This window comes from Thalassophryne amazonica, chromosome 1 (assembly GCF_902500255.1).
Source record: "Thalassophryne amazonica chromosome 1, fThaAma1.1, whole genome shotgun sequence".
In the NCBI taxonomy this organism is placed as follows: Eukaryota; Metazoa; Chordata; class Actinopteri; order Batrachoidiformes; family Batrachoididae; genus Thalassophryne; species Thalassophryne amazonica.
Window position 1 is genome coordinate 103,048,440 of NC_047103.1, and position 18,447 is coordinate 103,066,886.

At 39.6% G+C, this 18,447-nt stretch overlaps 1 protein-coding gene across 1 annotated transcript in view; it reads right to left on the reverse strand.

Moving 5' to 3' along the window:
• The window catches only part of reck (reversion-inducing-cysteine-rich protein with kazal motifs), a 508,306-nt gene that overhangs the window by 471,015 nt on the left and 18,844 nt on the right, over nt 1–18,447 (reverse strand). The window lies entirely within an intron of this gene.

The window sequence follows — 18,447 nt, forward strand, 5'->3', positions numbered from 1 at the left end:
CACTTAAAATATGGAACTTAATTCAAAAAGGTGTGACTGGGTTGTCCAGGGCAATGTCTTTGGTTGGTAATATTGAATTTTTGCCTTCTATTTCCGATGTAACTTTTAAAAGGTGGGCTGAAAATGGCTTGGTTATAATAAATCAATTACTTAATGGTCAAGTATTCAAACCATTCTCAGAATTACAGACACAATTTTCTTTACCTCAAAATGGCATGTTCAGATACCTGCAAATAAGAGACTATGTGACAAAACATGCACAATGAGAAATAATTAAGACGGAACCTACTAATATAAAAAAGGAATCACTTTGAAAAAATAATATCATTAATGTACAAAAATTTAATGGAAAATATGTCAGATAATACTCTGCATATTAAATATAACTGGGAAATGGAGATGGATGTAATAATAACAGATGAGTAATGGGAACACACATGCCTGCAATGTCATAAAGGAACTGGAAGTCAAAACTGGAAGGAGTTTGATTGGAAAACAAAAATAAGATTCTTTAGAACCCCGTTAAAGTCATACATGATTAAAACAACTACCAATAATGAATGCTGGAGAAAATGTGGCATGGTGGGAGACCATACCACATATTCTGGGACTGCCCAAAAATAAAAGGATTCTGGGAAAATGTTAAGAAGAAGACTGAGGACATCATAAGGATGGACTTACCAATGGACCCTCTTCTATTTCTGTTTGATTTACACTCAAGAAGAGACTCACTAAATGAAGATCAGCAATATATTTTGCATGTACTTTTACTGGTAGCTAGAAAAACAGCCACTATAAATTGGCTTAAACCATGCCCACTGACTATTCCTCAATGGACACAAAAACTAAAACAAGTATACCAGATGGAATTTCTAACTCCCCAACTCCAGCTTAAAATGGACCTATTTCTCAGAAGATGGTCACGTGCGCCATCTCTTTTTGAATGACCTCTGAATCTGTATTTTACTTTTTTTTCTGCAGATATCAATAGCCTCTCTGTAATAGAGTACATTCTGAGCCCATTGTAAAGCCAAATCAATCAATCAATCAATTTTTTTTTTTATATATATATAGCGCCAAATCACAACAAACAGTTGCCCCAAGGCGCCTTATATTGTAAGGCAAGGCCATACAATAATTATGTAAAACCCCAACGGTCAAAACGACCCCCTGTGAGCAAGCACTTGGCTACAGTGGGAAGGAAAAACTCCCTTTTAACAGGAAGAAACCTCCAGCAGAACCAGGCTCAGGGAGGGGCAGTCTTCTGCTGGGACTGGTTGGGGCTGAGGGAGAGAACCAGGAAAAAGACATGCTGTGGAGGGGAGCAGAGATCGATCACTAATGATTAAATGCAGAGTGGTGCATACAGAGCAAAAGAGAAAGAAACAGTGCATCGTGGGAACCCCCCAGCAGTCTACGTCTATAGCAGCATAACTAAGGGATGGTTCAGGGTCACCTGATCCAGCCCTAACTATAAGCTTTAGCAAAAAGGAAAGTTTTAAGCCTAATCTTAAAAGTAGAGAGGGTGTCTGTCTCCCTGATCTGAATTGGGAGCTGGTTCCACAGGAGAGGAGCCTGAAAGCTGAAGGCTCTGCCTCCCATTCTACTCTTACAAACCCTAGGAACTACAAGTAAGCCTGCAGTCTGAGAGCGAAGCGCTCTATTGGGGTGATATGGTACTACGAGGTCCCTAAGATAAGATGGGACCTGATTATTCAAAACCTTATAAGTAAGAAGAAGAATTTTAAATTCTATTCTAGAGTTAACAGGAAGCCAATGAAGAGAGGCCAATATGGGTGAGATATGCTCTCTCCTTCTAGTCCCCGTTAGTACTCTAGCTGCAGCATTTTGAATTAACTGAAGGCTTTTCAGGGAACTTTAGGACAACCTGATAATAATGAATTACAATAGTCCAGCCTAGAGGAAATAAATGCATGAATTAGTTTTTCAGCATCACTCTGAGACAAGACCTTTCTAATTTTAGAGATATTGCGTAAATGCAAAAAAGCAGTCCTACATATTTGATTAATATGCGCTTTGAATGACATATCCTGATCAAAAATGACTCCAAGATTTCTCACAGTATTACTAGAGGTCAGGGTAATGCCATCCAGAGTAAGGATCTGATTAGACACCATATTTCTAAGATTTGTGGGGCCAAGTACAATAACTTCAGTTTTATGTGAGTTTAAAAGCAGGAAATTAGAGGTCATCCATGTCTTTATGTCTGTAAGACAATCCTGCAGTTTAGCTAATTGGTGTGTGTCCTCTGGCTTCATGGATAGATAAAGCTGGGTATCATCTGCGTAACAATGAAAATTAAAACAATACGGTCTAATAATACTGCCTAAGGGAAGCATGTATAAAGTGAATAAAATTGGTCCTAGCACAGAACCTTGTGGAACTCCATAATTAACTTTAGTCTGTGAAGAAGATTCCCCATTTACATGAACAAATTGTAATCTATTAGACAAATATGATTCAAACCACCGCAGCGCAGTGCCTTTAATACCTATGGCATGTTCTAATCTCTGTAATAAAATTTTATGGTCAACAGTATCAAAAGCAGCACTGAGGTCTAACAGAACAAGCACAGAGATGAGTCCACTGTCCGAGGCCATAAGAAGATCATTTGTAACCTTCACTAATGCTGTTTCTGTACTATGATTAATTCTAAAACCTGACTGAAACTCTTCAAATAGACCATTCCTCTGCAGATGATCAGTTAGCTGTTTTACAACTACCCTTTCAAGAATTTTTGAGAGAAAAGGAAGGTTGGAGATTGGCCTATAATTAGCTAAGATAGCTGGGTCAAGTGATGGCTTTTTAAGTAATGGTTTAATTACTGCCACCTTAAAAGCCTGTGGTACATAGCCAACTAACAAAGATAGATTGATCATATTTAAGATCGAAGCATTAAATAATGGTAGGGCTTCCTTGAGCAGCCTGGTAGGAATGGGGTCTAATAAACATGTTGATGGTTTGGATGAAGTAACTAATGAAAATAACTCAGACAGAACAATCGGAGAGAAAGAGTCTAACCAAATACCGGCATCACTGAAAGCAGCCAAAGATAACGATACATCTTTGGGATGGTTATGAGTAATTTTTTCTCTAATAGTTAAAATTTTGTTAGCAAAGAAAGTCATGAAGTCATTACTAGTTACTGGTTTTGGGGACTTCCAATTTGGATGGACAAGACTAAGAGTCAAGCTTTCAAATGAATTAAAGCTCTGTCTGGGTTTTTGATTAATTAATAAGCTGGAATGGAAGATTGCTGCTAATCCTCCGCCCCGGCCCGTGCTACGAGCATTCTGACAGTTAGTGTGACTCGGGGGTGTTGACTCATTTAAACTAACATATTCATCCTGCTGTAACCAGGTTTCTGTAAGGCAGAATAAATCAATATGTTGATCAATTATTATATCATTTACCAACAGGGACTTAGAAGAGAGAGACCTAATGTTTAATAGACCACATTTAACTGTTTTAGTCTGTGGTGCAGTTGAAGGTGCTATATTATTTTTTCTTTTTGAATTTTTATGCTTAAATAGATTTTTGCTGGTTGTTGGTGGTCTCAACACTTGTTGTTACTTGTTGTAAATTGTAATGTAAATTGCCTGTAAAATCCCTTTTACTTTTGGCAATAAAGTTCCAAAAAAATAATCACACCTAAGAACTTATTTTCCTTGACACAATATATATTTACCCCAAGTATATTTAACTATTTGTACATCCAGTTTATAATTTCCAAATAACATCATTTTAGTTTTTGACCAATTTAATGGCAATTTGTTCATGGCAAACCAACTCTTCAGCTTTATCATTTCAACTCTCAAATCAAACAATAATTGCGGCAAATTCTCTCAGAACAAAACAGGTTTGTGTCATCAGCAAAGAGAACTGCTTTAAACACACTGGAAACTTTATATAAATCATTAATATATAAAATAAATCATTTTGGTCCCAGCTAGGGATGGGTATCAAGAACCGGTTCCTTTCGGGTATCGTTAAGAAATGATTTGATCCACCGACATCAATAAGCTTTGTTCTTAACGATTCCGTTATCGGTCCTTCAGAGTGGCCGTTGTTTTGGCGGGTGTTTGTCAGGAAAATGATCATTTCTCTACATTGATTACAGACCCTGCAGCGGGTCCGTAATCAACTTTTCTGCAGCGCGGCTTTGCTTTGAACCTTGAACCAATCAAAGCGTGGTTCGCAGATTGAAGCAATGCTTCGGTCGATTGCTTCGTTTATTTCTTTTGCTTAATTTTCCCCCGCTAAAACCCTATGGCTGTGAGTATTATTTACCTTTTCTATGTTAAACCGACCTGTTATGGTCTTCTGAAACAGTTGATAGATGTATTTTATAACTTAAAAATGGGAGCGATGCTAACGCGTTAGCATGTCTATGGCATTTTCAATGTTAAAAGTTAGCATTTAGCAATTGCAGCCGTCATCACGTTCGGGTGCATTTGTTTTCAAATTGTAATATTCCTTAAATTTATTTTTGCTTATATATTAATAATCTAATGATTATTATATACAGTTTTAGAGAAAGAGACAAAAAGAACCTGAATAGAAACGCAACAGAAAATATATAATAGCAACTAACATAAATAAATAAATACATACAGAAATAAATGTTTCCTGTGAACACCTAGTGACTCTCACACCTCCATTTCATCCCTGTCTTATTTAAGTTTAATGACAGTTTGTTTTGGTCAAACCATATTTTCAGTTTGTTAATTTCTTCAGTGATTTCCTCCAGAACTATCTGCCAAACTAGAAACTGCTGCATCCTAGTAAGAGCAGAATACTACTGGAATGAATCCAAATAAGGAAAGTTGGGTTTTTTTTTCCTTCACTAAATGGATTCTGCACTCACTCCAGTTTATTGTCTGGAATAGTCCCAGACTGCATTTCAGAGCTTCTAGAATTCAAACATTTCCGTGCAGGTGGTGTTGGGGGGTAATTTTGGGTTTCAGCTTTTTTTGTTTTTCACCACTTTCATCCCTGAATATGAGTTGCGATTCACTTTTGTGCGGATTAAAGTTACTAACTGGGACTCCTGTCTCGTTGCGAGAAAGAAACGAGAATCGTCCTCCGTTCTGTTCACACAGCTCCAAACGTTGCGCGGCTCTCTGACAAGTCAAGATAGAATGATAGAATTCAATCTGAATTAATAACTTCAAAGTGAAACACAGTTTTGTTTATTTTTATTTATGTCCAGAGATCAAGGATACAGTGACTAATTTCATATTTATTTACTTTAAGACTCAAGGAAATACATAGAAAACCTGGAAAGCCTACTTTCAGTACAAAATTCACGAGGTATCGATAAGGGAATCGATAAGGAATCGGATCGATAAGCAGAATCGACAATGGCATCGATATCGATAAATCCTTATCAATACCCATCCCTAGTCCCAGCACAGAGCCCTGGGGAACCCCACAAACAATGTCCAGATATGTAGAACAGCAGTCCAGGATTTGAAGAAACTGCTTCCGGTTTTCAAATCAAATCAAATCAATTTTATTTATATAGCGCCAAATCACAACAAACAGTTGCCCCAAGGCGCTTTATAATGTAAGGCAAGGCCATACAATAATTAAGGAAAAACCCAACGGTCAAAACGACCCCCTGTGAGCAAGCACTTGGCGACAGTGGGAAGGAAAAACTCCCTTTTAACAGGAAGAAAACTCCAGCAGAACCAGGCTCAGGGAGGGGCAGTCTTCTGCTGGGACTGGTTGGGGCTGAGGGAGAGAACCAGGAAAAAGACATGCTGTGGAGGGGAGCAGAGATCAATCACTAATGATTAAATGCAGAGTGGTGCATACAGAGCAAAAAGAGAAACACTCAGTGCATCATGGGAACCCCCCAGCAGTCTAAGTCTATAGCAGCATAACTAAGGGATGGTTCAGGGTCACCTGATCCAGCCCTAACTATAAGCTTTAGCAAAAAGGAAAGTTTTAAGCCTAATCTTAAAAGTAGAGAGGGTGTCTGTCTCCCTGATCTGAATTGGGAGCTGGTTCCACAGGAGAGGAGCCTGAAAGCTGAAGGCTCTGCCTCCCATTCTACGCTTACAAACCCTAGGAACTACAAGTAAGCCTGCAGTCTGAGAGCAAAGCGCTCTATTGGGGTGATATGGTACTACGAGGTCCCTAAGATAAGATGGGACCTGATTATTCAAAACCTTATAAGTAAGAAGAAGAATTTTAAATTCTATTCTAGAATTAACAGGAAGCCAATGAAGAGAGGCCAATATGGGTGAGATATGCTCTCTCCTTCTAGTCCCTGTCAGTACTCTAGCTGCAGCATTTTGAATTAACTGAAGGCTTTTCAGGGAACTTTTAGGACAACCTGATAATAATGAATTACAATAGTCCAGCCTAGAGGAAATAAATGCATGAATTAGTTTTTCAGCATCACTCTGAGACAAGACCTTTCTAATTTTAGAGATATTGCGCAAATGCAAAAAGGCAGTCCTACATATTTGTTTAATATGCACATTGAATGACATATCCTGATCAAAAATGACTCCAAGATTTCTCACAGTATTACTAGAGGTCAGGGTAATGCCATCCAGAGTAAGGATCTGGTTAGACACCATGTTTCTAAGATTTGTGGGGCCAAGTACAATAACTTCAGTTTTATGTGAGTTTAAAAGCAGGAAATTAGAGGTCATCCATGTCTTTATGTCTGTAAGACAATCCTGCAGTTTAGCTAATTGGTGTGTGTCCTCTGGCTTCATGGATAGATAAAGCTGGGTATCATCTGCATAACAATGAAAATTTAAGCAATGGTGTCTAATAATACTGCCTAAGGGAAACATGTATAAAGTGAATAAAATTGGTCCTAGCACAGAACCTTGTGGAACTCCATAATTAACCTTAGTCTGTGAAGAAGATTCCCCATTTACATGAACAAATTGTAATCTATTAGATAAATATGATTCAAACCACCGCAGCGCAGTGCCTTTAATACCTATGGCATGCTCTAATCTCTATAATAAAATTTTATGGTCAACAGTATCAAAAGCAGCACTGAGGTCTAACAGAACAAGCAAAGAGAAATTAAAGATATTGAAGAAATAGATTAAAAGTTATTTTGCAAATAACTTTTAATCCAGTTCAGCGCCACTCCTCTAATCCCATAAAGTTCCAACTTTTTAAATAATATGTTATGATTGATTGTGTCAAAAGCCTTTTCAAGTCAACAAATAGACCTATTACTAATTCCCTTTGGTCCACATGTTTATTGATCTCTTTGATTGCATTGCACAAAGCCAAAGCAGTGGACCTTTTCCCTCTGAAATAAATATTGACTGTCATCAAGCAGGTTGTGTAATTCAATAAATCTATCCAGTCTGTTATTGTAAAGTTTTTCCAGTATCTTAGAAAATTGTGACAATAAAGACACAGGCCTGTAGTTAGTAAAAAGATGTTTGTCACCAGAATTAAACAGAGGTATCACCTTTGCCACTTTCACACCATTTGGAACAATTCCCGTTTGAAATGATTTATTAAACATATATGCTAATGGTTTAGCAATTTCTGGAATGATCTGCTTTACTAAGGCCATATGTACATCATTACGATCAGTTGACTTTTTACTTTTACATGTGCTGACAATCATAATAATTACCCTCTCATCAACCGGGCCAAGAAACATAGTATATGGATTTCTCTCAATTAATTGATGGTTTTCCCATGTAGTATGTGGAATGTCAGCTGCTAAAAGGTTAGTTCATAACGGGAATAATAGTTTTGTGGTCATCTGTATATGAATGAATCATAAAGCTTGAAATTTACTGGATACATGTTTTTAATTACCTGACAATTTACATGAATTCATCTTCTCCCAAGAACTATCCATAGTAGGGCTCAATATGATTTCTCAAAACCCGATACAATACAATTAAGGCCTGGGGGGCCGCCTCAATGTATCTGATTATGTAATTTATGTCAATATGTTGATTTATATAATGTACCATGAACGTGGTGCAATATGCATGTGGTCAGAGATGGACCCTGATGAGCAAGCAGCTGAAGCAGAAGGAAAAACAAAAACTTGGCCACGCTCTTCTGAACCAAATAATTTGTGTGATGAACTTTGATTTTGGTTGGTCGCTTTTTACTGTGTGTTTGGATTTGTGTTTTGTGTGACAGCTTATTAAGCCAGTATTGATGGGTCAACAAAAACATCACAGAGAAGGGAGTAATTTTATGAATAAATGTGGAAATTCCCATCTTTAGGCATTGTCACATATTTCCTCATGCTTACTTGGAAACAGAAACAAAAATAATACCAGGGGCACTGTAGCTCACCTGCATGATACAAGACATCACAGTTTCAGCTAGAAAAGTGGGTGTGGCTAAACTCTAAAGATCATATCAAGGTCAAAATTAAAAAATCTTAAAAACCCGTTGGATATGTTTTGGAGCGACCTACAAGCTACCCTTGTACCAAATTTCAGCTCAATATCTTTAAAAACTGCTGGCCAATGGCTCTAGGTAGCATTTTCAATATGGCTGCCATGGCACTCATTTTGACATCGGATTGGAATGCCTCAAACAAACTTTGGTGTCCTTATATGATTGAACATTTATGCTAAGTTTCAGCTTCACTGGCTCAGCGGTTTCAGAGAAGCTGATGTTTACACACACCGACAATCACCGCCAATACCGACAGACAGGCAACCCATGAAATAAGCCCACTAGATCTTTGGTCCAGGTGAGCTAAACATTTACAAAAAACATCAGATTTCATTTTTGGGCTTGCTGATTGCTAACCATGTAGCAAATTTCAGCTTAAATGGTGCATAAATGGCTGACAAATAGCCATATATGCAATTTTCAAGATGGCAACCATGGTGGGCATATTTGAAATCAGATAATAATGCCTCAAATAAACTTTGGTGTCCTCATGGGTACGCACACCAAATTCCAGCTCCATTGATTCAGTGGTTTTAGAGATGATGTTTAAAGTAACAACTACAAAAGTAGCCATGGTAACAGTTCAGGGGTCATATCAAGGTCAAAACTGAAAATTCCACAAAACCCATCAGAAATATTTTTGGTTTGATGATAGCTACCCATGTTGTAAAGGTCAGCTCAGTTGCTATGTAATGGCTAGCAAATGACTATATATAAGATTTTAAAGATGGCCACCATGGCAGCCATATTTAAAATCAGATCGCCTCGAACAAACTTTGAGGGTGATGCTTTGTTTTAATTAAACAGTCGGACTCCCCTGGTCCGCACCAGTTCTAAGTCAGCTGCTAGCTGCCTAGCAGCTGACTTCAAGGGTAGGAACATGCACACTAAGGTTCAGCTTTATTGGTTTCTGAGAAGAGGTTTAAAGTGCCAACTGGAAAAGTGGGCATGGTCACAGTTCAGGGGTCACAACAAGGTTAAAACTGAAAATTTTGCAAAACCCATTGGATATGTTTTAAGCCTAGCTCATTGCTACCTATGTACCAAATTTCAGCTCAATTGCTGCATAAATGGCTATATATGGTGGCTATACATTTTGCAGCACTATGGATTAATGGTTAGCACTGTTGCCTCACAACAACAAGGTCATGGGTTCGATTCCACCTGTGGCCTTTCTGTGTGGAGTTTGCATGTTCTTCCCTGTTTGTGTGGTTAGGTGAACTGGAAACTTTACAATTGTCCAGGTCCCCCTTGCAAAAGAGGTCTTGATCCCAATGGGACTAACCTGGTTAAATAAAGGTTAAATTAAATTAAATAAAAACATATGCGTGATTTTCAAGATGGCGGCCATGGCAGACATAATTGAAATCGGATCGGAATGCCTCAAACAAACTTTGGTGTCCTCCTGGGTAGAAACGTGCACGCCGAGTTTCAGCTTCACTGGTTCAGTGGTTTTTGAGAAGAAGGTGTTTAAACTGACAATTGGAAAAGTGGACGTGATCAAAGATAACAAAAAGGTAAAAATTTTAAATTTTGCTAAAGTTGTCGGATATGACTTTGGGATTGCTGATTGCCCATGTTGCAAATGTCAGCTCAATTGCTGCATAACTGGCCAGCAAATGGCTTTATATGAGATTTTCAAGATGGCTACCATATTTGAATTAGGATCGGCGTTTCAAAGAAGATGTTTGCACATGCTGACAACACTGACGACACATGAGCTAAAAATTGGGCCATGTGAGAAATCATGAAACAGAAAAGGCCATATAACTCAATAGTTTCATATAATCACACAACAGTTTCAAAGTAAACACCGGTGTGAATGCACCACAACATGAATCATGCAATAGGGCTGGAAAGTCTCATGCTTGGGTTACTTTCTGATTAGGGGTCTGTATACCAAACACGCTCTCACATGGCTTGGTGTTCATTCCATGATCAATGGCCAGGATGATTTCCCTCTAAGTAATTCCTTTCAAACTTGACTGATGTTTTGTCGTTGGCTACAACCACCAGTCTGCATCTCAATACCACACACACACACACACACACACACACAAACCCTCACTCCAAGTAAAATACAAACTCAGTGCTCACTGTAAAACAGATAGAGCAGATAAACATAGCAGCTTGGTGTCAATACACTAACATGGCTGCCAACGCTGCTAACGACTGCACGATGAATTGGAGTCCACGGCAGAGTCAGGCGAATGAGCATGCAGTTGACTGGATGTCATGGAGCCGTCCAGCAAACGACTGTGCGGTCAACAGGAGTCCACGGTGGGGTCAGGACAATGACCACATGACCCATAGGAGCCCACTGCAGCGTCAGATGAGCAGCCAGAAGGGCCACAGAAAACATTTATCTATGGTTTGGTTATGGTTACACAGTAAAATCACCAGTGTAGAACTAACACTGACAGTGTTAAATTAACACTGTTGTGCTACATTTTGCCATTGGAATGCACAAACAACTTGTTGTGATTAGTGACCAGGGACAAAAGGATTCAGAACCCTAAATGCAGGCAGTCAGACTCAGAGAGGTAAGTGTCAGAAACCCAGGTAATGTACATATTACTTCCAAAGTGATAACAAGAAAAAACATACAACTGAGTTGGAGAAATGACTGAGGAATCAAAAACGCACAAAAATACAAAGCTCCATGGAGGAAAAAGAATCAGTACAGACTGAGATGACGAACCTCTCTAACCATCAAACAGATGACAATGGACTCCCAAAGGCAACACAAGCGGGCGTGGTATAAATAAGCAGGCTGAGCATCACACGTGTAAATACTCAAGGCCTTTCAAGAGGTGAGAACAAACAAACAGAAGGGGGCAGCAAAACCAAGGCATCTCTAAATGACAAAGCATGGCCTAAGACCAAGACACATAACCACTTAAACACCTAGAGAAAAATGAAAGCCTAAAGAGAAAACAAAAATACTCCACAAAAAATTCAAAGACACTGAGAAAGAACCACAATGCATATCATAGCAGAAAACGGTGACAAACAACTCCTTAAGTGTTCATTTTAACTCTCAGGGAGTTAAATAAATTTACTATTAGGGGTGTGAATCTAGGCGGCACGGTGACTTAGTGGTTAGCACTGTTGCCTCACAGCGAGAAGGTCGTGGGTTCAATTCCCGGGACCTTTCTGTGTGGAGTTTGCATGTTCTCCCCATGTTTGCGTGGGTTTCCTACGGGTGCTCCGGTTTCCTCCCACATCCAAAGGCATGCGGGTTAGGTGGATTGGAATCTTTAAATTGTCCATAGGTGTGCATGTGGGTGTGTCTGTGCTTGTGTGTCTGTTTGTGGCCCTGCAACAGACTGGCGTACTGTCCTGGGTGTACCCCGCCTCACGCCCTATGACTGCTGGGATAGGCTCCAGCCCCTCGCGACCCTTAATTGGACTAAAGCCCAGGTTACACATAGACGGTTTTGTTGGCAGGTAGTACGTAGACCGAAGTTCGCGGTAGTTCCGGCTGTTTTCGCGGTGGAAAGGGGCGGAGCATTTCACCAGCGTTTTGAGCGCCGTACTAGCCACAAATACGCAGATAAAACACTGCTAAATCTGCCGAATAAAGCGGTGTTTTGACGCCGTAGCATCCGGCACACGTCAGGCAACAGGGGTTAATACCCAGTTCTATCCTTTACAATCGCAGGTTAAGATGCGCGTGAGAATGGCGGTGTTCTGCTGCCGCCGATAATGCCCTGTGTACCGCTGGATTTATCCAGGCAAATCCTGCGTTACTCCAGGAACTTTTACATATAGGCACCGCCCCCAAAGTATAATAGGCTGAAGCAGCTGTCACTGCAGGGGGAGGGAGCTCATCTCTCAGCCTTTTCTTCTTCTTCCTTTTTCCTCTCCTCAACGTGTTGCTCGTCTCCACCACAGGGCTACCCTCTGCTTCTGAACCAGACCTCTTGGTAAGTCCTTGCCACTGCCAATTTTGTTTTAGGAGGCATACTGGAGCTTCTCTGCAAAAATATATGGAGCTGGCCGCAAGTGAGAGGCCTGCATGCAGCGCGCTAGCGTTTTTATACTGACCGCCGCCTATCGGCCGTTTGGAACGCCGTTAACCGGGAGGTGGCGTTTAGAACGGCGTACTGTCCGCTAGCGCCGCCATTTTGTCTGCCTCTGTCGCCGGTTAAAACACCTTTGAGGACGCCGATGTGGGCTCTATCGCCGTTTTACACGCCGTTGGTTAGGGATACAACGCTGGCCGCCAATTACGGCGGTGTAAACTGCGGCACTACAGGAAGGGGCAGGATGAAATGGTGATTAAAAAGTATCAAACGCCATTGTTCGCGTTGTCTCCGTCGTCACGCAAATTCTCCGGGAATTGCTCCCGGAATTATTCAGCATGTTGAATAATTTTTTCGACGATTCCCGGTAAAGCCGGAGCTAAGCCACGGAGCTAGTGCCGGCGTTGACAACGGCGTTTGATCCTTAAGACAGCCAAAAACTCTTCCGGGATATTTCCGGGAGCTCTTACCGTCTATGTGTAAACGGGGCTTAAGCGGTAGATGATGGATGGATGGATGGGTGTGAATCTTTCAATATCTCATGATCCAATTCGATTCCAATTCATGGGGTCATGAGTTGATTCAAAATTGATTTTCAATTCAAAACCATTTTTGATTCAAAAACTGATTTTGAATTCTATATCAATTCAAATGAAATAGATGATGGATCTAGTTTGTTTGTTTGTTTGTTTTTCCACATTCAGAATTGGCTACAGCTGTTCAACTTCTTTCGACTTAGGGTGAAGACGTGCAAAATGTGCAACACTGGTAGTTGTGGTTCTGAAACGCTTGACCTTCATTTTGCACAACTCTCTCACTTAGTGTGCCTTAATTGAGAGAGTGGCATCAACTCAGAACATGGCGCCATTTTGATTCCAACTTCGCTGACCTACTGAATGAACCTTTGATGTTTTCAACATTTTTAAAAATCATTTAACCACATACAGCAACACATCCAGGTACAGGTGCTATCAAAATAAATATAAAAACAGTTAAGCTACAAGAATTTCTTTCTACAATCATCACCTCCAATTCAAAGGTAACCTGTACATTTTCCTCTTTTACTGACTTTGTGCTGTGAATGTGCAGACTTTTCTGATCCATTTTTAATCAGCGTGCACACTGTAAAAACTATAAAAATATGATGTCAGTCGAAGGAGTAAAAGCCAAAATGTGTCAAATCACAGCTTTTTGCTGTGTTTGATTTAACAGGTGCACGTCCAGGCTGTGGCTCCAAGTCTGCGCACGGTGTGAAAAAAATAAACAGTCGGCTTTTAATCACAGAAATGACTCCGGTCCCACATGCGACGGGTTTAATGGAAATACATTGCGATTGCGACTGGACATTTTATCCAATGTCCGTGAAAATCCGTTATATATGGTGTTTATTACATAGAAAACAATACAAAAACTTTGGGACTTTTTCTTCCAGTGACTATGAATATCTGGAACACTTCAGAAAACCATTGTTAGTTAACACAGTTCGTTGCTACATCTACAAGTGCAAGTTAAAACTCCACCATGCAAAGCGAAAGCCATACATCAACAGCATCCAGAAATGCCGCTGCCTTCTCTGGGCCTGAGCTCATTTGAAATGACAGATGCAAAGTGGAAAAGTGTGTTGTGGTCTGATGAGTCCACATTTCAAACTGTTTTTGGAAATCATGGACGTCGTGTCCTCCGGACTAAAAGAGGAAAAAGACCATCCAGATTGTTACCAGCGCTAAGTTCAAGCCAGCATCTGTGATGGTATGGGGGTGTGTTAGTGCCCATGGCATGGGCAACTTACACATCTGTGATGGCACCATCAATGCTGAAAGGTTCATCCAGGTTTTGAAGCAACACATGCTGCCATCCAAGTCTTTTACAGGGACGTCCCTGTTTATTTCAGCAAGACAATGCCAAGCCACATTCTGCATATGTTACAACAGTGTGGCTTTGTAGTAAAATAGTGCAGGTACTAGAATGGTCTGCCTGCAGTCCAGACCTGTCGCCCATTGAAAATGCGTGGGCATTATGAAGCGCAAAATACGACAATGGAGACCCCAGACTGCTGAACAACTGAAGTCGTACATCAAGCAAGAATGGGAAACAATTCCACCTACAAAGCTTCAACAATTAGTGTCCTCAGTTCCCAAATGCTTATTGAGTGTTGTTAGAAGGAAAGGTGATGTAACACAGTGGTAAACATATGACTGTCCCAGCTTTTTTGAAAAGTGTTGCAGGCATCCATTTCAAAATGAGCAAATATTTGCACAAAAATAATAAATTTGATCAGTTTGAACATTTCAGAACAACGGATTTGAACTCAGGATCCTCTGGTCTCAAGCCCAACGCTTAACAATTAGACCATCACCTCCCCAGAGAGAGCAAAGGTAAACTTTCTTTTTTCATTATTTTTTGTTTTAATTGGTTTACATCTCTTGTTATTAGTGTTGTATAAAGTGAATAAAATTGGTCCTAGCACAGAACCTTGTGGAACTCCATAATTAACCTTAGTCTGTGAAGAAGATTCCCCATTTACATGAACAAATTGTAATCTATTAGATAAATATGATTCAAACCACCGCAGCGCAGTGCCTTTAATACCTATGGCATGCTCTAATCTCTATAATAAAATTTTATGGTCAACAGTATCAAAAGCAGCACTGAGGTCTAACAGAACAAGCAAAGAGAAATTAAAGATATTGAAGAAATAGATTAAAAGTTATTTTGCAAATAACTTTTAATCCAGTTCAGCGCCACTCCTCTAATCCCATAAAGTTCCAACTTTTTAAATAATATGTTATGATTGATTGTGTCAAAAGCCTTTTCAAGTCAACAAATAGACCTATTACTAATTCCCTTTGGTCCACATGTTTATTGATCTCTTTGATTGCATTGCACAAAGCCAAAGCAGTGGACCTTTTCCCTCTGAAATAAATATTGACTGTCATCAAGCAGGTTGTGTAATTCAATAAATCTATCCAGTCTGTTATTGTAAAGTTTTTCCAGTATCTTAGAAAATTGTGACAATAAAGACACAGGCCTGTAGTTAGTAAAAAGATGTTTGTCACCAGAATTAAACAGAGGTATCACCTTTGCCACTTTCACACCATTTGGAACAATTCCCGTTTGAAATGATTTATTAAACATATATGCTAATGGTTTAGCAATTTCTGGAATGATCTGCTTTACTAAGGCCATATGTACATCATTACGATCAGTTGACTTTTTACTTTTACATGTGCTGACAATCATAATAATTACCCTCTCATCAACCGGGCCAAGAAACATAGTATATGGATTTCTCTCAATTAATTGATGGTTTTCCCATGTAGTATGTGGAATGTCAGCTGCTAAAAGGTTAGTTCATAACGGGAATAATAGTTTTGTGGTCATCTGTATATGAATGAATCATAAAGCTTGAAATTTACTGGATACATGTTTTTAATTACCTGACAATTTACATGAATTCATCTTCTCCCAAGAACTATCCATAGTAGGGCTCAATATGATTTCTCAAAACCCGATACAATACAATTAAGGCCTGGGGGGCCGCCTCAATGTATCTGATTATGTAATTTATGTCAATATGTTGATTTATATAATGTACCATGAACGTGGTGCAATATGCATGTGGTCAGAGATGGACCCTGATGAGCAAGCAGCTGAAGCAGAAGGAAAAACAAAAACTTGGCCACGCTCTTCTGAACCAAATAATTTGTGTGATGAACTTTGATTTTGGTTGGTCGCTTTTTACTGTGTGTTTGGATTTGTGTTTTGTGTGACAGCTTATTAAGCCAGTATTGATGGGTCAACAAAAACATCACAGAGAAGGGAGTAATTTTATGAATAAATGTGGAAATTCCCATCTTTAGGCATTGTCACATATTTCCTCATGCTTACTTGGAAACAGAAACAAAAATAATACCAGGGGCACTGTAGCTCACCTGCATGATACAAGACATCACAGTTTCAGCTAGAAAAGTGGGTGTGGCTAAACTCTAAAGATCATATCAAGGTCAAAATTAAAAAATCTTAAAAACCCGTTGGATATGTTTTGGAGCGACCTACAAGCTACCCTTGTACCAAATTTCAGCTCAATATCTTTAAAAACTGCTGGCCAATGGCTCTAGGTAGCATTTTCAATATGGCTGCCATGGCACTCATTTTGACATCGGATTGGAATGCCTCAAACAAACTTTGGTGTCCTTATATGATTGAACATTTATGCTAAGTTTCAGCTTCACTGGCTCAGCGGTTTCAGAGAAGCTGATGTTTACACACACCGACAATCACCGCCAATACCGACAGACAGGCAACCCATGAAATAAGCCCACTAGATCTTTGGTCCAGGTGAGCTAAACATTTACAAAAAACATCAGATTTCATTTTTGGGCTTGCTGATTGCTAACCATGTAGCAAATTTCAGCTTAAATGGTGCATAAATGGCTGACAAATAGCCATATATGCAATTTTCAAGATGGCAACCATGGTGGGCATATTTGAAATCAGATAATAATGCCTCAAATAAACTTTGGTGTCCTCATGGGTACGCACACCAAATTCCAGCTCCATTGATTCAGTGGTTTTAGAGATGATGTTTAAAGTAACAACTACAAAAGTAGCCATGGTAACAGTTCAGGGGTCATATCAAGGTCAAAACTGAAAATTCCACAAAACCCATCAGAAATATTTTTGGTTTGATGATAGCTACCCATGTTGTAAAGGTCAGCTCAGTTGCTATGTAATGGCTAGCAAATGACTATATATAAGATTTTAAAGATGGCCACCATGGCAGCCATATTTAAAATCAGATCGCCTCGAACAAACTTTGAGGGTGATGCTTTGTTTTAATTAAACAGTCGGACTCCCCTGGTCCGCACCAGTTCTAAGTCAGCTGCTAGCTGCCTAGCAGCTGACTTCAAGGGTAGGAACATGCACACTAAGGTTCAGCTTTATTGGTTTCTGAGAAGAGGTTTAAAGTGCCAACTGGAAAAGTGGGCATGGTCACAGTTCAGGGGTCACAACAAGGTTAAAACTGAAAATTTTGCAAAACCCATTGGATATGTTTTAAGCCTAGCTCATTGCTACCTATGTACCAAATTTCAGCTCAATTGCTGCATAAATGGCTATATATGGTGGCTATACATTTTGCAGCACTATGGATTAATGGTTAGCACTGTTGCCTCACAACAACAAGGTCATGGGTTCGATTCCACCTGTGGCCTTTCTGTGTGGAGTTTGCATGTTCTTCCCTGTTTGTGTGGTTAGGTGAACTGGAAACTTTACAATTGTCCAGGTCCCCCTTGCAAAAGAGGTCTTGATCCCAATGGGACTAACCTGGTTAAATAAAGGTTAAATTAAATTAAATAAAAACATATGCGTGATTTTCAAGATGGCGGCCATGGCAGACATAATTGAAATCGGATCGGAATGCCTCAAACAAACTTTGGTGTCCTCCTGGGTAGAAACGTGCACGCCGAGTTTCAGCTTCACTGGTTCAGTGGTTTTTGAGAAGAAGGTGTTTAAACTGACAATTGGAAAAGTGGACGTGATCAAAGATAACAAAAAGGTAAAAATTTTAAATTTTGCTAAAGTTGTCGGATATGACTTTGGGATTGCTGATTGCCCATGTTGCAAATGTCAGCTCAATTGCTGCATAACTGGCCAGCAAATGGCTTTATATGAGATTTTCAAGATGGCTACCATATTTGAATTAGGATCGGCGTTTCAAAGAAGATGTTTGCACATGCTGACAACACTGACGACACATGAGCTAAAAATTGGGCCATGTGAGAAATCATGAAACAGAAAAGGCCATATAACTCAATAGTTTCATATAATCACACAACAGTTTCAAAGTAAACACCGGTGTGAATGCACCACAACATGAATCATGCAATAGGGCTGGAAAGTCTCATGCTTGGGTTACTTTCTGATTAGGGGTCTGTATACCAAACACGCTCTCACATGGCTTGGTGTTCATTCCATGATC